The sequence below is a fragment of the Leuciscus leuciscus genome (genome assembly GCF_965113295.1).
Source record: "Leuciscus leuciscus genome assembly, chromosome: 6".
NCBI lineage: Eukaryota > Metazoa > Chordata > Actinopteri > Cypriniformes > Leuciscidae > Leuciscus > Leuciscus leuciscus.
The window spans coordinates 1,492,470-1,516,412 of record NC_138730.1 but is presented as its reverse complement, the minus strand read 5'-3'; the positions used below and the strand labels follow the sequence as shown (position 1 = coordinate 1,516,412).

At 41.5% G+C, this 23,943-nt stretch overlaps 2 long non-coding RNA genes across 4 annotated transcripts; both read right to left on the bottom strand.

Annotated features, from left to right (window-relative positions):
* Positions 1–18,049: 18,049 nt before the first annotated feature.
* On the bottom strand, positions 18,050–19,889 carry LOC309502042. 3 transcript variants are annotated; one of them, XR_014207083.1, is made up of 6 exons: positions 19,800–19,889; positions 19,378–19,675; positions 19,215–19,275; positions 18,956–19,053; positions 18,751–18,869; positions 18,050–18,485 (listed from the first exon to the last, which is right to left on the bottom strand). It is a non-coding gene; the product is annotated as an uncharacterized lncRNA (long non-coding RNA). The 3 variants fall into 3 exon arrangements; XR_014207084.1 differs by having other exon boundaries at positions 18,960–19,053; XR_014207085.1 differs by lacking the exons at positions 19,215–19,275; positions 19,378–19,675; positions 19,800–19,889 and adding an exon at positions 19,145–19,201 and having other exon boundaries at positions 18,084–18,485; positions 18,960–19,053.
* A 7-nt stretch (positions 19,890–19,896) lies between these two features.
* On the bottom strand, positions 19,897–22,171 carry LOC309502083. The gene is made up of 3 exons (XR_014207135.1): positions 20,827–22,171; positions 20,677–20,737; positions 19,897–19,918 (listed from the first exon to the last, which is right to left on the bottom strand). It is a non-coding gene; the product is annotated as an uncharacterized lncRNA (long non-coding RNA).
* Between the last annotated feature and the right edge of the window lie 1,772 nt (positions 22,172–23,943).

The following is a 23,943-nucleotide window of genomic DNA, read 5'->3' as shown; positions in this document are numbered from 1 at the left end:
TTTTAACACCCCCAGGGGGCACTTTGAATATTTGGTCATGCCCTTCGGGCTGTCCAACTCCCCGGCAGTTTTCCAAGCACTGGTCAATGATGTGTTGCGAGATATGATCGATCAGTTCATATAGACCCCTTTTGCGCCGACGTCACAGTTACGTCACGGCGCTAGCTGGAGGCAAAACAAACGGAAAACTGGAGGCGGCCAATACAAACCAGCACAGATTCGGCTACATAATAAGGAGCTTAAATTATTATTTTTATTATTAAATGTCATCTTGTTGTGTTGTTGGGTGCAAGAATCGATGAAAAATGAGTATGCTGTATCTGGAATTTTTATTTCTAGAAAATATCCACATCTTTAAAATTGCACCGTCACTCTTTACATTGTCGTCTTGGCGCTGGCTAGGCAGAACTGCGGATCGCACACACAAATCTTTACATGACCATTCAGCACATAGTTATAGGCATCTAAAGATTTATATGCCCTCAGTTTCTCTTTACCCTTGGTTTCTCTATCGGGCAGGTGTAGAAGTCAGGCCACTCAACCGTTGGTAGCGTTAACGTTAATCCTGTCAGATCGTCCATTGACTGAGCGTGTACGGGTCGGCCAATCTGGTTCCGTCCGTTAAAATGAACTTTTGCAAATAACAATCGTGGTCCTGGACAGTGAGTGACCTTGCACATTAAGATAAAATTGGATTTTCTCCAGTCATTGTTAAAAAAAACAAGCTAACAAACTGGCAAACTAACGTTAGTGAAGCGGCCAGAGGGATCTTTCTGCCTCCAGCTAAGCCCCGCCCACACAAATACGTCACCATGTTTACCAACTGTAAAAGGACCTATATGTCTACCTGGACGACATATTGATTTTTTCTTCTTCACTCCAGGAACATGTGCAACACGTCCGACGAGTGCTTCTGAGGTTGCTAGAGAATGGGCTTTTTGTCAAGGCGGAGAAATGCGAATTCCATGCACAGTCAGTTCCTTTCCTTGGGTACATCGTGTCGTCTGAGGGGATGCGGATGGACCCTGAGAAGATCAAGGCTGTGGTAGATTGGCCAAGCCCGGATTCTCGCAAGGCCCTGCAGAGGTTCCTGGGGTTCGCCAACTTCTATCGCGTTTTATTCGCAATTTCAGCCAACTAGTCGCACCTCTGACCGCCTTGACCTCCCCCAGAACGACGTTCAGGTGGTCTAACACAGCCGAGGCTGTGTTTACCAAGCTGAAAGGCCGCTTTGTTTCAGCCCCCATTCTTGTCGCCCCTGATCCATCACGTCAGTTCGTGGTGGAGGTCGACGCGTCAGAGGTGGGAGTAGGTGCAGTGTTGTCCCAACGCTCCCCTGTAGACGACAAGGTGCATCCATGCGCGTTTTTTTCTCATCGGTTGTCCCCGGCAGAACGTAATTACGACATTGGCAACAGGGAGTTGTTGGCAGTTAAGCTAGCGTTGGAGGAATGGCGCCACTGGTTAGAAGGGTCAGGGGTACCTTTTATCGTCTGGACTGATCACAAGAATTTAGAGTATATTCGCACTGCTAAAAGACTGAACTCCAGGCAGGCTCGGTGGGCACTTTTTTTCGGTCGTTTCGATTTTTCTATTTCGTACCGCCCGGGTTCTAAGAACATCAAACCCGACTCTCTATCTCGCATATTTGATTTTTCCGCACGCCCGACTACTCCCGAGTGCATTTTGCCCGAAACTCTAGTCGTTTCCACACTCTCATGGGAGATCGAATCGAGGGTCCAGAAGGCCTTAGAAGGGGTAACGCCTCCGCCCGGGTGTCCACCGAGCCGCTTATTCGTGCCGGAGGGATTACGGTCCGACGTTATCCAGTGGGGTCATGGTTCCAACGTGGCGTGCCATCCAGGAGTTAATCGGACTAGTTTTTTAGTCAAGCAACGATTCTGGTGGCCACGTATGGCTCGCGACATTCACGATTTTGTCTTGGCTTGCTCGGTTTGTGCCACTGGTAAGACTTCCAATCGACCTCCTGATGGGTTACTTCAACCGCTGTCGGTTCCTTCGAGACCCTGGTCCCATATCGCTCTAGATTTCATTACCGTCCTCCCACCCTCTCAAGGGAACACGGTCGTTTTGACCGTGGTGGACCGGTTCTCGAAGGCAGCCCATTTTGTCCCCTTACCCAAATTACCCTCAGCTAAGGAGACAGCGGTAGCCGTCGTAGACCACGTCTTTCGCTTACATGGCCTCCCGATTGACGTGGTCTCTGACAGGGGACCCCAGTTTGTGTCCAAATTTTGGCGAGAATTTTGTAGATTACTGGGGGCGACGGTTAGTCTGTCCTCAGGGTTTCATCCCCAGAGCAATGGTCAGACCGAGAGAGCCAACCAAGATTTGGAAAGGGTGTTGCGATGTTTGGTGTCCAAGAATCCTTCCTCATGGAGCCAGCAACTCTCTTTGGTGGAGTACGCTCACAACACGTTGCCAGTGTCGGCCACGGGCCTTTCTCCATTTGAGTGTAGTGTAGGTTACCAGCCACCTATTTTTCCCAGTCTGGAATCCGAGGTTGCGGTTCCCTCCGCTCACGCCTTTGTCCAGAGGTGTCATCGTACTTGGACTAGAGCCCGTGAGACTCTACTCCAAGTGGGAGCGCGCACCAAGGCCAAGGCCGATCGCCACAGGTCGAAGCCTCCCGTATACGTCGTGGGTCAAAAAGTGTGGCTTTCTACTAAGAACATTCCTTTGCGTACCGTCTCTAATAAGCTTGCACCTAAATTTATTGGCCCGTTTACTGTCATACGTAATAAATTATACTTGCACTTGCTTCCTGTCTCATCTAGTCATTATGACACAAATAAATGAAAAGTTTAACAAAAAGTTATAAAATTCATAAATAAATAAAAGGAGATTTGCAAATAAAATATTTACAAATGTGTTATTTTACAAACACAACTCTCCTGGCATTTATTTGTGAACCGCTTTCTGTGCATTTGTAAATTGCTGCACACATTTGTGAATCGGTTCCTGTGCATTTGTAAATCACCTCACGCATTTGTGGATTCTGAAACTTCTAGCTTCGACGTGCAGACAAATCCACAAATAAGTGGACTCCACCCGCCACCGTGTACTCAAGCCAATCAGATAACGGCCACATCGAGTATATAATGGACCTCATTCATGAAACTTTTGTAAATAAATTCATAGTAATTTATGTGTAAAATGGACTGTCCAAAAAACTCAGTTCATTCACACATTTTATTCACACTAAAAACATCCTGATTTAATTTGTGTTTGTTAATGAATTCCAATTATTCTATTCATAAACAGGGTGCCCATGCAAGCTCATTCACAATCAGCAAATTCCACATTTATGAATTAGTACAACAGCAGGAATTACGCGTGCAGGAATGTTCTTCTAGGTCTTCTCAGGTTTGGCTTTAGGATGCGTAAATTATTCAAGGAAAGTGTTAAGCTTGCGGACAAATACTATTCCAAAGAATAATAGTAATAAAAAAGAAAACAGATATATATACATAAAGGAATTTTCTTTTTACATTTAAATAATTAGTTAAATGTTTTTTTTTTATTATAAATTTTTTTGTATGTAAATTCCAAATAAGGCAATTTTAGGAAGATTGAAACTGCCGGTGCATAAGTAGCCGCTCACCTCGAGGCAGCATCAGCTGTTTTTTTAGTATCTCTTCATTGGCACAATTACACCAGCATAATTTTCTTGCCATCTATACTTGGCTTTAACAGCTTGTAGCAAAATGCCATATTGTTTCAGTTTGATACAAAAAAATGTTTGTGATGTGAACTTATGATAAGCTGTCTGCTTTTTGCATGTTTTGTCTTATGTATTAATCACGTTTTAGATCATCGAACATGATAACGCAGTTTAAACAAGGGCTCAACTCTTGTGGTCAACTGTGGGAGACGGTGGAAAGGCACTGGAATGCCTTCAGGCCACTATTCACCCACAAAGAGGGACAACTCACAAGGTTGTCTTTCAGATCGCTTTTTAAAATTGTCTGGAGTGAGGAGGGTTCCAACAGGCGGGAAGCGGAGGAGGACACAATGTTCTGTTGGGAGTGTCTTCTCAGTTCAATTGAAGGTACTTTTACAAATAGTTTTGAACTAACTTCAAGGATACTTCATCAACAAAATAAAAAATTTCAAAATGCTCTACAAAATGTGAATGCACGTTTGAGCTTGTATAAAGCATGAGATTTTTTTTTTTTTTTTTTTTGATGAATGAACGTTTTAAGGATTTGGAAATTCATGACTGAATAAATAATGACAGAATGTGCATTTTTGGTGAACTCTCTGTTTTACAAATGCAATTTTCTTATTAATGAACAAACAAGCAAGCCTTCAAATATTATAATTTTGCACATTTAAATGTAATTTATAGAAATTCAGTTGTTTGCTTGTTTGTGTACAATCTGGGGTTCCAACTTGTAAACATTAGGATTTACTTATTTTCAGCAGAGCCCGTCTACGGAGAGCCTTGGCACTCCCTATTCAGCCCCATTGTATTGATTTTGGTTGCAGTACCATTAGAATTCCACTGGGGGTGATCGCGGGCGAGTGCAGATTGAATGGGAGTCTATGGGGCTAGATGGCTAAATGTGTCTCTTTCACCCGATTGCCGTTGAGAAATCTCAGATTTTATTGTAGGTTTTGCAAGTTCAACATGGGTTATAGGTCGAAAGTTGAATGAACCAGTACTTATGTCCTTTCGATTTCTTACAGGTTGGGCCGTTGTTGGCCGGAACAAGCTAGCATTCTGCTAATGAATGACGTCATCACATTTTTGAAAGCTTTTTTAGAGCAGATAAGTGAACTTAAAAATGCAATTTTCAGCTGAGTGTATTATCTTAGCCCCCCCTTTCGAATACAACATTTAAATTACTAGAAAAAAAATTATATCCTGAGAAAAGTGGGTTTTGAGGGGTATTTCGCCATAGACCTCCATTCATTCTGCACTCGCCCGCGAGCGCCCTCGCATGGATAGAGACGTGTTACTGCAACCAGTCCAGAACCCGGAAGTAAGCAGAGAGTGCCAATTCTCTTTATATTAGACATTCTCTGTTTTCAGGGACTGTACATTCTCAATGTTTGTCAGATCGTGAAGTATTACTGCACTATGGCATAACATTACAAAAAATAGGCAATAAATGTGACATTTTTTGTGCTTAGGCCTAATTAACATTTAGTACATTAATAGATTACACTTGGATAGGAACTACTGAGCAATTAAACTGTATTTTTGTGATGTAACTTGTAATGTACAGAAAAACGAGTGCAGCTGACCTTCGAAGACCTCCTTACGTTTGTTACTGGAGCAGATGCTGTGCCACCCCTTGGATTTCCACAGCAGCCTGAAATTCAATTCTATGACCAAGAGGGTGAATTGATACGGTTTCCCTATGCCTCTACTTGTTCTACAGTGTTTTACCTACCTAGAGGTAGTTCTTCTGAGGATGAACTTCTTGAAATGGTTATAGAGGCAGTTCATGGATCGGCTGGTTTTGGCAAAATTTAATATGAACCTGTGATATTCTATATGTAATACATTGCCAAATTTCTCTGTTAATCCTCAAAGTCTTAGTTGTTACGAGACAAATTTAACATTTATGAAGTTTCTCATTAAATGCTGATTAATCTTGAGAACCTTTGAAAAATATGAACCTGTATTAAAAAAAAATGTATGTAATACATTACCAAATTTCTCTGTTCATCCTCAAAGTCTTAGTTGTTACAATGAGACAAATGTAACATTTACTGTATGAAGTTTCTCATTAAATGCTGATTAATCTGATTCGTTTGTAAAATGAACCTGTGTAAAAAATAATAATAACAATTGTATATGTAATGCATTGCTAAATTTCTCTGTTCATCCTCAAAGTCTCAATAAGAAAAGTTTAACATTTATGAAGTTTCTCAATAAATTGATTAATCTTGTCATTATTCTGGTATTACTTGATCTTTGGTGACGTCAGAGTCAGCCACACCAGAGAATGTCTAATATGGCGAGAAGTTTCACTCTCACTACACTTCCGGCTTCTGAACTGGTTGCAGTTCCACTCTGATGGTCAATGGCGGTATACCCCTCAAAATCCACTTTTCTCAGGATATAATTTTTTGTCTAGTAATTTGAATGTTGTATTCGAAAGGAGATGCAAAGAAATTACACATTGCTGGGTGTTAGATTTTTTAGAGTCACTTATTTGCTTTAAAAAAGTCTTTCAAAATGTCAGTGACGTCAGAATGCTAGCGTGTTATGGGCAACAACAACTCAACCTGTAAGAAATCAAAACGACATAAGTACTCGTTCATTCAACTTTCGACCTAAAACCCATGTTGAACTTGCAAAATCTACAATCACATCTGAGATTTCTCAACGGCAATCGGGTGAAAGAGACAAATTTAGCCGTCTAGCCCCATTGACTCCCATTCATTTTGCACTTATGGCAAGCGCCCCCAGTGGAACTCTGGTGGTACTACAACCAAAATTCGGTACAATAGGGCTTAATAGGGAGTGGACAGGCTCTCCGTAGACGGGCTCTGGCCACACCCTCAACAACCAGGCCGCGACAGTTTTGGAGTCCTTTTTGGAGGCTGTTGAGCAGTTTGGTTTGCCAAGTAGAGTGAGGAGTGACAAGGGCGGTGAGAATGTTGATGTGGCGAGATATATGTTGGAGCATCCTCTTCGTGGACCAGGTAACTTGCATTTTGCCACACTCAATTTATACCGCCTCCCCTGATTAATAACTGGTTCTATATGCTTTTGTTAGGATGTGTTGCGCTGCTAGTGTCTGATGTAGACGGGTGTAAAACCTGCCAGTTTACACCAGTCCGACTAGATGAGATGATCTATTGCTTTGATAGCAACTTCTCTTTACGTCATTGCTTCTGTTATTTGTCTGCAGTACAGCTGTGACTTTCAATGAAAGTAGCTTCATACAGTAACAATATCAAAAACTGATATTGTTAAACTAAACACACATTTTAGATAAATGCTGCATTTTTTGTTCTTGTTTGCCATTGGATTAATTAATAAAGAAATATTCTTGTTTTTTCATTGGCTGGTGTTTCTGATAGGCTCCCTAATTAAAGCGACACTATGTAACTTTTCAACCTTCATAATATATTTCCAAGATCCTTGTGATGGTACATCAACTTACAATAGGTTGAATGACACGTCTGCCATAGCCTGACAGGGTCTGTATCGCTTTTACTGGCACTATGTAACTTCGGTGTTCGGGTAGTAACAAGAGCACAAAAAGAACTACAAAATTCGACTGCTTTACGGCATACGTCACTTCCCCCACCACTTCCTCAAATTTGGACGTGAGAGGCCAACCAGCGTTTGTTTTCGGCTTTCGTGCGTATGTTTTTGTCATGGGGGTTGTTTACACCTGGCCACTTCATGCATTTTCTCAGATCGGATAGCTATCCGATCGTGAAAAGTCCAGGTTTAAATGCCCTCCGAAACGCATTTGAGACGGATTTGAATCCGATCCCTCAAACCACTTCAGGAGGAGATCTGAGACGCATTCCAGACGAAACTGGACAAGTGTAAATGCATATGGTTGTTGAAACCACATATGTAAATTGTACTCCTCCCAAAAATGCTAATTTTTTTTTTTTTTAAACGTGTGAGAGCGTTGTATAGGCTATATGTTATATCCAGATATGACGACGCGCTGGAACACGCATCACCGCAGATGAGCAACTGCATCAAGCCAATGTGCAAACTATCGCAAATCAAAGTGAAAGTAAGTCGCAGACGCTTAACACACAATCTTCATCATTAAAAGTAAAGAAACGAAATGATCTTACCAGGGCTGTTACTGCTCTCTCTTATTGCGGTCTTTGATTTAGAAATTTTAGCTGATGATCTATAAAATGCAGCTCATATCTGTTGCTTTCGGTGACGTGCACTCCATTAAATCTGCATATAGCGCGAGAATTGAAGATCGAATTTAAATCCGTTTCGCAAAAATACATTTATGTGACCAGGTGTAAATGGAATCGTTTTGATAAATCAGATAGCTATGCCTCACGAATTAGTTTGCCAGCTGAACTCAGGTGTTGTGAGGTGTATTTATCACGTAGTCCTGAGGGATATCAGACGACGCTGTTGACGTTGATTCCTGCGATTATCATGAGAACAGCTTTCAATATCTCACATAATTATCATAAATAAGCCTAACGTAGAGGTTGTAAATAGTGTAAACGAGCACAATCTGCAAACTATTATGATAAATTGCAATAATCATGTCTAATGACATCATAACGGCCAATGTTATGAAATAATGCGACGTACATTTAACTTAATTGATGTTATCTGGCATTTTGTAATGTTTACATTCCAATAAAAACAACACAAATTAAATGATACAGTAGGCCTAGACTATAGACTATTTACTTGTGATTTAGCTGCAATCATGTAAAAATGTTATAATATAATTTACGACAGTGCAAGTATTCCACAGCGACTCTAGGGGTCGCTGTTTGACAAAAACACAATTTCTACTTAGTGTGGCTTTAAAGTTTGAACAACAAATTTCTATTATATTTGTATTTATGAGTTTAAAACATATTTATTTCCAGCTGGTTGTCTTTCTTGGAAATGTAAATAATTACAGTATATTCCAACTGTCCAGTGAAATTAAATTAAAAAAAAAATTTTAATTAGCGTTTACATGTTTCCCTAAATATTACGTTTGATTATTATTCTGTGTTAATGATACTTCCAGTACTACAAATAATAACTAATATGTATCCATTATCCAAACCGCTATTATATGGGGGGGATAATGGAAAGGGAGAAGCTGGCCCCAAAAAAAGCTGAGAACCACTGAGAAAAGTTTACAATCACATTGGAAGAAATTTTTATAGCCAAATGTTCGTCTGGTAGTGTGCATATTTATACACACTATTATACCATTTCTAGTTGTAATATGGACTGTTTGTTTAATTTATTCCTTCTATGTTTACAACTTTGAGAAGACCAGCTATATTACTGGAAGAAGTGTCCACAACCAAAGAATTGAGCGTCTGTGGCGGGATGTCTGGTGTGCGGTCACATCGAATTATTATGCAGCTTTCCAGTATCTGCAGGATATTGGAGCACTGGACCCAGACAATGAAAAACACCTAATCTGTCTACACTATGTCATGGTGCCTAGACTGAATAGGGACCTTGACCTGTTCAGACAGGTGTGTATGGGGTCAGAATTGTTGAAATATTCCAAATAAATAGATTAAGATTCACAAATAAATTTAAAGAGTTTCACAAAAATTGAATCATATTCACAAATAAATAAAATTAGATTTATTAGGCCATTAAATTGGTACAGAAAAAGATGTTTGGATTTCGTTTAGAGTTAGACCATTAGACTGTGTGTATCAAGCCAAGCCACAGTATTTTATGAGCCTTTGAAAATGCCGAAGAAACAGGGAACAACGTGATAGGGTGTTACTGATCATGATGCTCGGGATCTGTGTTAATCAATTTGTGTATAACCCTGAGTTTATATTGATTCACTGATCTCGATGAAAATATAAAGAAGCCGTGAACTACAATAATCTTTTGGAAACAGGGTGTTCAAACAACAGCTCAGCTCAGTTTGAACAAAGTGCCCATAGATTACAGCTCCTTTCAGGGGTGCAAAATGATTCTGTTCCCACCCTGAGTGTAAGTCTAATTGGTTGTAGCAAAAACGTACTACAGTTGGTCAGCGCAATATGGCCTTTATTTGATTGGCTTGAGTAAACGGTGAGTCCACTTATTTGTGGAGTTGTCTGCACTTTGACTAGAAGTGTTTTAAAATCCACAGATGCATACGCGGATTCACAAATGAATGCCAGCCAGAGTTGTGTTTGTGACATAAAACACGTTTATAAATATATTTTTATTTTCATATCTCGTTTTATTTATTTTTGAATTTGATGAATTTTTGTGAATCTCTTTCCATTTATTTGTGACAATTCTCACCCCATAGGTGTGGGACCGACATCCCCTCTCATCAGAAGGCAACAAATCTCCACAACAGTTGTGGGTTTCAGATCAACTGTTGAATACAGATGCTCCAGCTGATCCAGTAAGTTGGATGAAAACAACATTAGATAATTAGGCAGGATTTGGATTAGGGTGACCACCTGGTTATTGTTCTGTTGCAGGACAGTAGATGCGATTTTGTGGGACATGTGAGAGATCAATTTACTACTATTATATACTTAGTAAATATTGATTTATGTTATTTGGAAAGCTTATTTTCCACCCTGTTGGATAATGTTTTAAATCGCAAAAATAATCTCCGTTAATTGTGATTGGCACTCAATGCTTTGTTACTGAACATACAGTAAGTAGACTTTAAACTTTAATATCTTATTTTGAGATGAAAATGTATCATTTTACATGTTTCAAATAATAATTTAATAACATTGTTTAATGCAATTTACCCTCAGCAAAAAAAGTCTCCATGTTAAAATAAGCTAAAATAAACCCTTAAAGGGACAGTTTACCCAAAGATGAAAATTGTCATAATTTAATCACACCTCAAACCTGTTATTTCAAACCTGTATGACTTTTTGTCTTCTGTTGAACATAGAAGAAAATATGTAGAAAAATGTTAGTAACCAAACAGTTTGGCTTACCATGGACTTAAAATGTTTGGGCAAATAAAACATAATATATCTTATATTCCACAGAAGAAAGGAAGTCATATAAGTTCGGAAAGATGAGTGAGTGAGTGAGTGAGTGAGTGAGTGAGTGAGTGAGTGAATCATGTCAGATTTTTGATTGGTGATAGATCTTAATTGCATATAATAGAAGAATTATTAGTTATTAATAAATTACATTTTGTTTGCTTTGTTTATTTTATGGAAACTTGCATTTTATTTTGGAACAGCTAAGGGGGTTTAAAATGTCTGTAAGCGACAGCAGCTTGTGGCTTTTTATTTTGACATAAGACAACTTTTAATTGTCTATTAAGACATAAACATTTGTGCAATGTAGTGATTTGGTTCATTTTTAACAGTAGTTATTCCAAACATAACTCCATCCTTCCCTCCCCTTATTGTATTTGGTTTTAACAGATGGATTTCACTAACTTTGGAGTGGACTGGGATGGTCCTGTTCCTGCCATGGATTGTGGTGGTGTTGCAGTTCCTGAGGCCCCCGCATCCCTTCAGGAGGTTGTACTGGAAGAAGTCAGCCACCACATCCATCCCCTAATGTCAAGTCAATCTTTTGGCTTAGATGTATACTTGGAGGCACTAAGATTGAGTGAAATAGTCACTATTTAGGGGCCAAAGCTGTGTAGGTGAGCATTATGCATCTGTAATAAATTGTGATCCAAAGTCCAAAGACTTTTTTGAGTTTTGTTCAGTCTCAACTTTGAGTAAACTTTATTTATGAAGCACTTTTAGCTTTACAACTTTGCAGACTTTGTTCATTCACATACAGCTACGTTACACACTGCATGAAAGGTATTTTTCAAAAATCCATAATAGGGGCACTTTAATTGATAATTACAAATTAAAAAGAAAAATCTTTTGTTTCTCTCAATACGAATTCACGTAAGGACTGCTGCTGGCAGCTGCTCTAACTCAAAATGGAGACAACTCTGTATTTTGGGGTATTTGCTCTGTATCAACCCTCCCCAAGTTTAGCTTGCAGACACAAGTTAAATGAACTTTTACAAGCTAGATAGAACTCACAAGTACTCAACATTATGTATTACTTTTTAAATTAATTTCCAAAAATGTAAATTTCATATAACTTCATGGGGCATTCATGTTGAATACTCTTTTGAATGGTGTTATCTGTTGCTAAAAAGCTGATGGAGAAAAACAACAACAACATGAAAGTAAGTCATACAGTTAACAAATGTGATATGTAGAAAAACATAATGGTGTATGTAACTCTGAAATATGTTTTACCTATTTAGATACCAGTGTGAATCAGCAAAAATGGAAATGTCACTTTTTAAGATTACTCTATTTTAAAGATAATTTATAAAATCCACAAAAGCTTTACAGGTGTCTATTTTAAAGTGGCTAAACAATGTGTTTTATACTTGTTTTGCATAAAAAAATTTGAATATCTAAATGCCACCTCTGATGCAGATTCTGTTTTCTCTGCAGTGGGATAAAATATTTTTGTTGATAGTCAATTTGATTGGTAAAAGCCATATAGTGACTTAAAATGTATATCATTTAACATTAAAGATGACAGTTTGGGGGAAATTGCCTTTATAAAGGTAAAAAAAAAGTGAGAATCAATTTAAGATTATTGGTTCAGAATATTATGACGTTTACAACACATACATGTAACACTATATTGAAATATAGTTATTGCACCACCACACTATTTGAGAAGGGTATGATTTTATTATAATATTAGGCCAATGTGTACATGACTCGCATTAGGAGAGTGAGTCGCCCGCTGTGTGAGGAGAGTGAGTCGCCCGCTGTGTGAGGAGAGTGAGTCGCCCGCTGTGTGAGGAGAGTGAGTCGCCCGCTGTGTGAGGAGAGTGAGTCGCCCGCTGTGTGAGGAGAGTGAGTCGCCCGCTGTGTGAGGAGAGTCAGTCGCCCGCTGTGTGAGGAGAGTGAGTCGCCCGCTGTGTGAGGAAAGTGAGTCGCCCGCTGTGTGAGGAGAGTGAGTCGCCCGCTGTGTGAGGAGAGTGAGTCGCCCGCTGTGTGAGGAGAGTGAGTCGCCCGCTGTGTGAGGAGAGTCAGTCGCTCGCTGTGTGAGGAAAGTGAGTCGCCCGCTGTGTGAGGAGAGTCAGTCGCCCGCTGTGTGAGGAGAGTCAGTCGCTCGCTGTGTGAGGAGAGTGAGTCGCCCGCTGTGTGAGGAGAGTCAGTCGCCCGCTGTGTGAGTAGAGTGAGTCGCCCGCTGTGTGAGGAGAGTGAGTCGCCCGCTGTGTGAGTAGAGTGAGTCGCCCGCTGTGTGAGTAGAGTGAGTCGCCCGCTGTGTGAGGAGAGTCAGTCGCTCGCTGTGTGAGGAGAGTCAGTCGCCCGCTGTGTGAGTAGAGTGAGTCGCCCGCTGTGTGAGGAGAGTGAGTCGCCCGCTGTGTGAGGAGAGTCAGTCGCCCGCTGTGTGAGGAGAGTGAGTCGCCCGCTGTGTGAGGAGAGTGAGTCGCCCGCTGTGTGAGGAGAGTGAGTCGCCCGCTGTGTGAGGAGAGTGAGTCGCTCGCTGTGTGAGGAGAGTCAGTCGCTCGCTGTGTGAGGAGAGTCAGTCGGCCGCTGTGTGAGGAAAGTGAGTCGCCCGCTGTGTGAGGAGAGTGAGTCGCCCGCTGTGTGAGGAGAGTCAGTCGCTCGCTGTGTGAGGAAAGTGAGTCGCCCGCTGTGTGAGGAGAGTGAGTCGCCCGCTGTGTGAGGAGAGTCAGTCGCTCGCTGTGTGAGGAGAGTCAGTCGCTCGCTGTGTGAGGAAAGTGAGTCGCTCGCTGTGTGAGGAGAGTCAGTCGCTTGCTGTGTGAGGAAAGTGAATCGCTCGCTGTGTGAGGAGAGTCAGTCGCTCGCTGTGTGAGGAGAGTGTGTGAGGAGAGTCAGTCGCTCGCTGTGTGAGGAGAGTCAGTCGCTCGCTGTGTGAGGAGAGTGAGTCGCTCGCTGTGTGAGGAGAGTCAGTCGCCCGCTGTGTGAGGAGAGTCAGTCGCCCGCTGTGTGAGGAGAGTCAGTCGCCCGCTGTGTGAGGAGAGTCAGTCGCTCGCTGTGTGAGGAGAGTGAGTCGCTCGCTGTGTGAGGAGAGTGAGTCGCTCGCTGTGTGAGGAGAGTCAGTCGCCCGCTGTGTGAGGAGAGTCAGTCGCCCGCTGTGTGAGGAGAGTCAGTCGCTCGCTGTGTGAGGAAAGTGAGTCGCTCGCTGTGTGAGGAAAGTGAGTCGCCCGCTGTGTGAGGAGAGTCAGTCGCCCGCTGTGTGAGGAGAGTCAGTCGCCCGCTGTGTGAGGAGAGTGAGTCGCCCGCTGTGTGAGGAGAGTGAGTCGCCCGCTGTGTGAGGAGAGTCAGTCGCCCGCTGTGTGAGGAGAGTGAGTCGCCCGCTGTGTGAGGAGAGTCAGTCGCCCGCTGTGTGAGGAGAGTCAGTCGCCCGCTGTGTGAGGAGAGTGAGTCGCCCGCTGTGTGAGGAGAGTCAGTCGCCCGCTGTGTGAGGAAAGTGAGTCGCTCGCTGTGTGAGGAGAGTCAGTCGCTCGCTGTGTGAGGAAAGTGAGTCGCCCGCTGTGTGAGGAAAGTGAGTCGCTCGCTGTGTGAGGAGAGTCAGTCGCTCGCTGTGTGAGGAGAGTCAGTCGCCCGCTGTGTGAGGAGAGTCAGTCGCTCGCTGTGTGAGGAAAGTGAGTCGCTCGCTGTGTGAGGAGAGTCAGTCGCTCGCTGTGTGAGGAGAGTCAGTCGCTCGCTGTGTGAGGAAAGTGAGTCGCTCGCTGTGTGAGGAGAGTGAGTCGCCCGCTGTGTGAGGAGAGTGAGTCGCCCGCTGTGTGAGGAAAGTGAGTCGCTCGCTGTGTGAGGAAAGTGAGTCGCTCGCTGTGTGAGGAGAGTCAGTCGCTCGCTGTGTGAGGAAACTGAGTCGCCCGCTGTGTGAGGAGGGTACGTATACAGATCCACCGCTGGCCTATCAGTGGGAAAGTCAGTAGCTAGTGGCTATAGTAAAGTGACTTCCCACGACAAATCATTAGTCCTATTTTTGAACCTTCCGGCCCGCCATACATCTCACACACAGCCTGAGAGGGAGAGAGATTCTCCGGTACAGAGGCAGACTTGATGAATGAATGCCTCTCTCTACCCGTTGCTCTGGTCTTCCTGAACACACGTGTGCACCCCCTGCTGGTGAGACAACTAACTGCAGATGCACTGCAAAAAATGCTTTTCTTACTTAAGTGTTTCTGTCTTGTTTCCAGTCCAAATATCCCAAAAATTCTTAAATCAAGATTCATTTACTAAAGTATAAAATGCCATAAGATATTATGTCTTGTTTTCTGGGGAAATAGATCAAAATTAAGTGAGTTTTTGCTTAAAATAAGCATAATTATCTGTCCATGGGGTAAGAAAAATAATCTTGTTTCTGTTTGAATATTAAGATTATTTTTCTTACCCCATGGACAGATAATTATGTGTGTGTGTGTGTGTGTGTGTGTGTGTGTGTGTGTGTGTGTGTGTGTGTGTGTGTGTGTGTGTGTGTGTTCTCACCGTGTCTCCTGACTCCAGCACAGATATAAAAAATGTCCACCGTTAGAAGGGACAAATATATATATATTTTTTTTTTGGCTTTGGGCTTACTGCATGTTGAAGCAGATTATGAAGAAGCAGATTTTGAAGAAGCAGATTATCAAGAAGCAGATTATGAAGAAGCCAAGTCCTGTTGGTTTCTGTTAACACAGGAGATCCCATGCCAGTGCCAACTCATTTAACCCTCTGATCCTCTGTGATCCACTGCACTGCATTTTTGTTTAAAAATTTTTGTCATTAATATTTTTCCATACAAGTAAAATCACTTGCATGTGACCAAATTTTACACTAGCGACTTAAGAAATGTCTTTATTAGCCAATGACTAGGAAAAATGTTCAGATTTCATAAATAAATGTATGGGAAATACTGATTATTTTGGATAATAATTACTTTGGTCTTAAAGTGACAAAACCCTATAAATACCTGCTGATAATCATTAATCATTAATCAAACATATTTTCATACATCTTGAAACGTTTAGTTTTACAACTTTTATTATTTTATAGAGGATCAAATTATGTTTTTGGTCATCACATTAAAAATAACAATAAAATTGTGTAATATTTAGAGCTTTGAAGTGCTGTAAAAGGTGTTATTAAATGTTGAAATGAACTAAGATTAATAAATGCTTTAGAAGCATATACTACTAGGGTAACAGCTGCATTTCTGCTGTTCATCAGCGCCATCTGCTGTCAGAGAGGGGAATGTGCGTTTCATTAAATATCGTGCATGATCATTAATAAATAATTATTCATGGTATTTTAAAGTGCCCACAATAATAATATCATGCATGTTCATCATTGTGATATATCGTATTAATGTATACCAGCACGTCTACTCTGAATCTTACATGTATGAATTCTATTGGGCACTGACCACTTTAAAACACTATGGAGAAAGTCAAACATGATCTAGAAAAGACTGATGAAAAAAGAGGAAAACATCATCCTGCACCAACATAAAAATAATACGCTTTTTAAACTATTTATGACCAACTTTATAAATTTTTTACATTTACATTTAGTCATTTAGCAGACGCCCTTATCCAAAGCGACTTACAAATTAGGACTAAGTTCAGCGAGTCATCATAAAGAGGCAAAAGCAACAACAACGCAGGAAGTGCTCAAAATACGAAGTTCAGGTATTATTCAGAGTAGCATAAGCCTGATAAGTGATGTTTCGAAGGGAAAGGATTTTTTTATTTTTATTTTTTATTTTTTTATTTTTTATCTATAAGGTTAAGTGCTCACGGAAGAGATTGGTTTTCAGCTGTTTTTTGAATGTTGTCAGGGATTCTGCATTCCGGATGAGGGTGGGGAGAGCGTTCCACCAGCATGGAACTGTGAATGAGAATGTTCTGGAAAGTGATTTTGTGGCTTTCTGTGATGGAACCACGAGACGTCGCTCGTTGACCGATCGTAGGTGTCTGGTAGGGATGTAGACTCGTAGGAGTGAGTGAAAGTAGGAGGGAGCTGAGCCTGTGATAGTTCTGTAAGCAAGCGTCAGTGCCTTGAACTTGATGCGAGCAGCGAGAGGTAGCCAGTGCAGAGAGATGAACAGAGGAGTGACGTGGGCCCTCTTGGGCTCGTTGAAGACAAGACGAGCTGCAGCATTCTGGATCATCTGTAGGGGTTTGGTCGCACATGCTGGGAGTCCAGCCAGAAGGGCATTGCAGTAGTCAAGCCTAGAGATGACCAGGGCCTGGACGATAAGTTGTGTTGCATGCTCAGTTAGGAAAGGCCTGATCTTCCTGATGTTGTGCAGTGCAAACCTGCAAGATCGAGCTGTCTTTGAAATGTGATCTGTGAAGGTCAGCTGGTCATCAAACGTTACTCCAAGATTTCTGACCGATCTTGATGGGGTGATTAATGATGACTCTAGCTGGATGGTGAAGTCGTGCTGTAGAGACGGATTGGCAGGGAGGACGAGAAGCTCAGTCTTTGCCAGGTTGAGCTGCAGGTGGTGTTCCTTCATCCATGTGGAGATGTCCGCCAGACAGCTTGAGACCCGTGCAGCTACTGTGGGATCATCTGGTTGAAAGGAGAGGAAGAGCTGTGTGTCATCAGCATAGCAGTGGTAGGAAAAACCGTGTGCCTGTATGATGTGTCCCAGTGATGTGGTGTAGATGGAGAAGAGGAGGGGACCAAGAACTGAACCCTGGGGAACCCCTGTGGTCAGCTGATGTGCTCTGGATACCTCGCCTCTCCATGCGACCTTGAAGGACCTACCTGTGAGATAGGACTCAAACCAGTGGAGTGAAGTTCCTGTGATGCCCAGTGATGAGAGGGTGGACAGAAGGATCTGATGATTCACCGTGTCGAAGGCAGCAGACAGATCCAGGAGAATGAGGACTGAAGATTTGGAAGCAGCTTTTGCGATCCGTAGGGCTTCTGTGACTGACAGTAATGCAGTCTCAGTTGAATGTCCTTTCTTGAAGCCAGATTGGTTGACATCCAGCTGGTTGCACTGCATGAAAATTGGGATTTCCGACCCCGTAAACGGCCGTAAATCTCCCTAATTTTCGGCAGTTAACGACAATTTACAGCCTGTGAACGTCGCGTTCGTCTGTGCCGAATATTGTCGGAAACGAACCATGACGTATGCAGAGCGCTCGCGCCGGAGGTGTGAATGGCTCTAATTACCATATGAATAGCAGCTCCCGCCAGAGAAAGGCTTGAATTTCCTCACTCACTATTGGTTGAACCCACGTGGTTTAAACAAGAAAAATCACTCGTGATTGGTTGGCAGATCTGTTACTATTGGTCACCCTCGCTCATTAAAAATTCAAAAAATTATAATATTCATATAAATAATAATATATAAATTATTTTTTTATATTCATAATATGCTATTCTGTGGTATATTCATGTCATTGTTAACCTATGGACTACACTATTATTACCATCAAGGACATGAATTTATAAAGGAATGGAAAATTTGCCAGGGACATGCTGTTTATTCAAAGAAAGAGCTTTATTAGCACAGACACAAAACAATATACACCTATGTACAAAGCATAGATCATCTGCACACACAACAAATTGGAAGCTCAGTGTCTGTTTTCATCTTCGGAGCTGTAGGTGACTAGCGGCGTTCTCTCTGAATTCGATCCACTTTGAAAACGTCTGTGGTGCGTTGCCCTGTATTTAGGAGTCGCCTCTAATCTCGACTGCAGCGTAGCACAGAGCTCTGTGAGCTCCTGGCTGGTGGTTGAACTTCATCGGACATCAGATCTATGGTGGCGCACTTCCAAATGCCCACGTCATCCTCACCTAGCACACCGTCTCGCTTCTAGCAGCTGTAAAAACAACCAATACAGACAATCAGTACTGTGATACTGTGGGGATATTTTGGGGATATTTAATTTAATTTTATCAATCAATAAATTCCTCTTGAAACAAACTTTGTTGTATTATTTTAATTTAATACTGTGAAGCTGCTTTGATACAATCTGTATTGTGAAAAGCGCTATACAAATAAACTTGACTTGAGATGCACTGTGAATGGACACAAAACATCTATTAATGCACGTGAAAAATATTCACATTGACTAAAAATCTTACCCTCTTTCTTCTCGCTCGACTCCGAGCTGAACTCTTCACAGCTTCGGCCTGCAGTGCCAGATCTGGTTGTTTGTACCTGAAGCTCCTGCGTACTGTCTCGTAGTACGTCTTACAGGCAGCTGGAAAACAATTAAATGAGAGTGATATGAATAAAAACAACTCAAGTCACAGTAAAATGAAACAAGGAGAAAATAGTAAAAGTTACTTACAATGTCGTCATGATCAGCGTCATGAAAATCTGGACTTGCAGACATAGCTCTGAGTAAATGTGAGGTTACGCCCTCGTTATGAGGCGAGGTTACTCTATGGAAACAAAATGTATGATTAAGATCGTAAACTATAACGGATCTATTTTCTTATACAAGAGAATGAAAGCATATTCTTTGAATCTTACCTTTAAAATGTTTGTAAGTTTTTATGAAAGTAAAAAAATAAAAGAATGTAAGATTTTTTTTTTTTTTTACCTTGATCCAGTTCGTAGCACCCACAATTTGTCTCAGAGGTGTGAAGATGGCATACGGCTTCCTGTAAATTACAGGATTATTTACAATTATTAAACAAATAATAGCCATCAATCCCATGACCTCTTGCTTTATGATGAAATCATGAAAAACAGAATATTCTTACATTTCACAAGGCCTGACAAAATACAGCTGCAGGTAACTAGCGGCATTCTGTCTGAATTCGGTCCATTTTGCAGACGTCTGTGGTGCGTTGCCCTGTACTTTGGAGTCGACTCTAATCTCGACTGCAGCGTGGTACAGAGCTCGGTGAGCTCCTGGCTGCGACAGGACGGAGGTCGCACAATCCATCCAGACACCCCGCCAACGATGCCGTCTTCCTCATCAGACATCAGGTCTATGGTAGCACACTTCCGAAGGCCCACCTCATCCTCAGCTAGCACACTCTGTCTCGCTTTTAGCAGCTGTTAAAACCAATAAAGACAATCAATACTGCGCAATGCACTGCGTATGGACAACACACATCTATTAATGCACCTGAAAAATAGTCACATTGACCAAAAACGAATCTAATCTAATAAATCTTACCGTCTTTCTTCTCGCTCGACTCCGAGCTGAATTCACCACAGCTTCCGCCTGCAATGCAAGATCTGGTTGTTTGTACCTGAAGCTCCTGCGTACTGTCGTGTAATATGTCTTTAAGGCAGCTGGAAAACAATTAATTGAGAGTGATATTAATAAGTACAACATAAGTCACAGTAAAATTAATAAGAACAACATAAGTCACAGTAAAATTAAACAAAGGAGAAAAAATGCAACCGGGTGAAATTGCAGAAATACACACCGGAAGCAAACTATGCTTTTTGAAATTGGGGTTTTATTCTGACTGCTGTTTAAAATAAGTGACAGCGGTCAATGGAAGCACAATTAAACAGATAAAAGTCTGATTAAGAAAAAAGTTTGCCTTGTTCGAAGAGATTTCACATGAAAAAAAAATAGATTTCACTAGTTAAAAAAAAAAGAAAAAAAAAAGAAATTGTAGAAACAGTTTACAGTAAATTTGAAGATGACAATCAAATGTCACAAAAAGCTTAACCAGTGGATCAATGCCCAAATCCACAGAATACTTAACTCAATTCAAACTGAAATGCAGTGTAATACACTGCAACTGGTCAGATTTAAATTGATTTCTCCAAACCAAAATATGTTAGGCTACAATTAAATACGATAACACAAACTGGAATACTGCAGTGGCTGAGGTAACTTAGGCCTAAGTTACAAGAGAAATAAAAGCACTTTAACAAAGCCACAACCCACGTTTAATCATGCCATGCGGAACCAGAAATATGCATTTAACCATAAAGTTATACTGTATAATCACAGAATATAGATTCAACTCATTAACAGATTTATCAAATAAACATGCCATCAGTAATTTCCCCCATAAACCATAAAACGTACATACCCAATCCTTTACCGTCCGATCACCACGAGGTTCCCTCGTCACACATGCGCTCCAAATGAATCTATAAACAAAAATGTACACATCAAATGTTCTTTTAACTTCGCTTCACAACTTATTTGTGCATATTAAAGATATTGGAGTAATATTTACCAAGAAAGAAGAACGTATAACACAGAATCCGATCGATGCACGCACCGTCATGGAGCTCTCCTGAACAATGAAAAATGGCTGCCGTTCTCTGGTCGCGCGCACGCGTCCAGCACAAGTGAATAGTATCGCGAGAAGAGAGGGATTTCTTAAAGGGGCCACAAACATTTTTAATGCAAAATAGAAACGAGGTACATTTTATGTAAACAACTCTAATCGTAGTTGTAACTCTATGTACAGTAGGCATAATTCTTGTCATTGCGTATGTGTATGCAGCATGAGTCAAATACAATCTTCTGTTCGTGTTGTATTATGCACAGTGGTTGGGCTCTAAGAGATTGTGATGCTGTTTGCATGGAATGCACATTTTACCTTTGTGGCAAAGCCTGATTGAAATTAATTGTTGAAATAAATGGTTTTGTGTCTTTTTTACATAACATTGGCTATTGCTAATGACACATAGTAACTAATCTAGCTACTTTCATTAAATATATCAATTTAAGCTAAAATGTAAGAGGGTCATTCTATGAAAATGTCCATTTTTCTGTCCCTAGCCTTTACAGAAATATTACACTTAAAAAACACTTTAGGGTTACAATTTCTTTACATTTTAAAATAAAACAATATGTTATTTGAACAATTACACCCTCTTGAGCCATCAATGTGGCAATATTTGATTTTTATGAATTATATAGAATTTCAAGCACCACAGAAGTGCTCGTCCCCACAGTCATGTACAGAGGGAAAATGCTTTATTTTGAGGTCAATAACAGATTTTTACACCATTTAAAATACAATAATGTATACATAACTATCAAATATATTATGTAAATGATATATATAAAAAAAAATGCAGAATACATATTATAAAATTTATAATGAAAGTAGTGGTCCCCTGGAGTTGTGTCACTGGTGTTACCGTTAAACAAAAATCTCTTATTTTGAAATAAAAATCACACTGCTATAGCTTATGTTTGTATGCAGGCCTACGGAATTTATATTCACAATACTTAATAACTAATATTATTTTATTGCATTTATATTAGTTGTTTGAAGAGTTACAAAAAAGCGGTCGGTCTTAACACAAGTTTCAGCCGGCAAGTCGGTCGGACTAAAAGGGGGAAAAAATAAATAATTGGGTCGGTAGGCTACTAAATTGACAGGGTCGGCCGGGTTATGGCAAACAAGAATATTTTTAAGGATGGCCTTAGACTATTGTAACTCACTTTATTTTGGGCTATCTCAGGCCTCTCTCTCTCGTCTACAGCTAGTTCAAAACGCAGCGGCTAGACTTCTCACCGGGACACGCAAATATGAGTCGATCACCCCTATTTTATTCAAACTCCACTGGCTACCTGTCACATTCAGGATTTTTTTTTAAAATTTTACTATTTGTGTATAAAGCTCTTAACAAACCGGCCCCCCAATATCTGACCAAACTCCTCTGCCCGTACACTCCATCTCGTACTTTGAGATCCAGTGATCACTGTCTTCTCATCGTGCCCAGATCCAGACTTAAAAAACGAGGCGACTGCACTTTTGCGACTGCAGGCCCAAAACTTTGGAACAGTCTACCCCTCTATATCAGACTAGCTCCCTCAATTTCCATCTTCAAAACATCCTTGAAAACTTTTAATACCCCTTGACACAACTATTTTTTTTTTTTTTAATTGTCCTGTTTCTGCCCTGCATTTTATCTATTGCCCTGTACAGCACTTTGGTCAGCCTTGGCTGTTTTTAATTTTGCGTTATAAATAAATATTGTATTTTTTTTAGAATTAAGTTAATACCTTTGAGTCACCTGGGATAAAACTCCCCCTGCTACCCTCATTTGCATTTGTAAAGCTCACAGCAGTCTCATTTACATGTTAAAGCATTAGAGGGAGGGGGGTCACGGGGCAAGCAAGTCCCACGTCAATTTCCGACAATTTCCGACAGTTTGCAGTGTTGCCTGTAAATTGCCGTTTGCAGTCGTAAACCTGAACTTCCACGACAATCTACAGCGCCGGTAACTGTCGAAAATCCCACTTTTCATGCAGTGTTGTTTAGAGACAAGAAGGATGTTAGTTGGTTGAAGACAGCTCTTTCAAGTGTCTTCGCAATGAATGGTAGGAGAGAGATAGGTCTGTAATTCTCTACCAATGATGTGTTTAGCGTTGGTTTTTTGAGCAGTGGAGTAACCCGAGCCTGCTTGAATGCTGTAGGGAAGGTGCCAGTGTGGAGGGATGAGTTGATGATGTGTGTGAGTGATGGTAGAAGTGTGGGAGAGATGGCTTGTAGAAGGTGTGAGGGGATGGGGTCAAGCGTGCAGGTGGTAGGGTGACTGGAGAGGAGAAGTGTAGATACTTCTTCCTCGGTTAGCGAAGAAAAGGAGGACAGAGGGGTATTGGCTGTGGAAGGGGTCGGTCTGGGTTCCTGTGTGTGTGGAGCTGAGAACTGACTGCTGATAGCTGTTGTTTTGTTGGTGAAGAAGGTCGCAAAATCGTCAGCAGTTAAGGAGGAGGCGGGAGGTGGTGGAGGTGGACAGAGGAGAGAATTGAATGTCTTGAAGAGTAATCGTGTGTTGGAGGAGCTGTTGATCTTGTTGTGGAAGTATGAAGATTTTGCAGCATGAACATCAACAGAAAAGGAGGAGAGGAGAGATTGATACATACTCAGGTCAGATGCGTCTTTTGATTTGTGCCATTTCCTCTCCGCTGCCCTGAGTTTGGTCCGGTGTTCCCGAAGAACCTCAGATAACCAGGGGTTAGAGGGAGTAGTGCGTGCTGGCCTGGAGGAGAGAGGGCAGATAATGTCTAGAGAAGAGATTAGAGTGGAGCATAAGGTGTCCGTTGCGGTATTCACATCCAGAGATGAGAATTGTGAGGGTGGGGGAAGAGAGGATGACACGGCAGAGGAGAGATGGGAGGGGGAAAGTGAGCGCAGGTTTCGTCTGAAAGTGACTGGTGGTGGGGGTGGTGGTGCAGGGGTAGAGAGTTGTAGACTGAAAGTAATGAGGAAATGATCTGAAACGTGGAGAGGTGTCACCAGGATGTTTTCTGTGGTGCAGTTGCGTGTGTAAACCAGGTCCAGTTGGTTGCCTGATTTGTGAGTAGCTGTGGTGATGAGTCGTTTGAGATC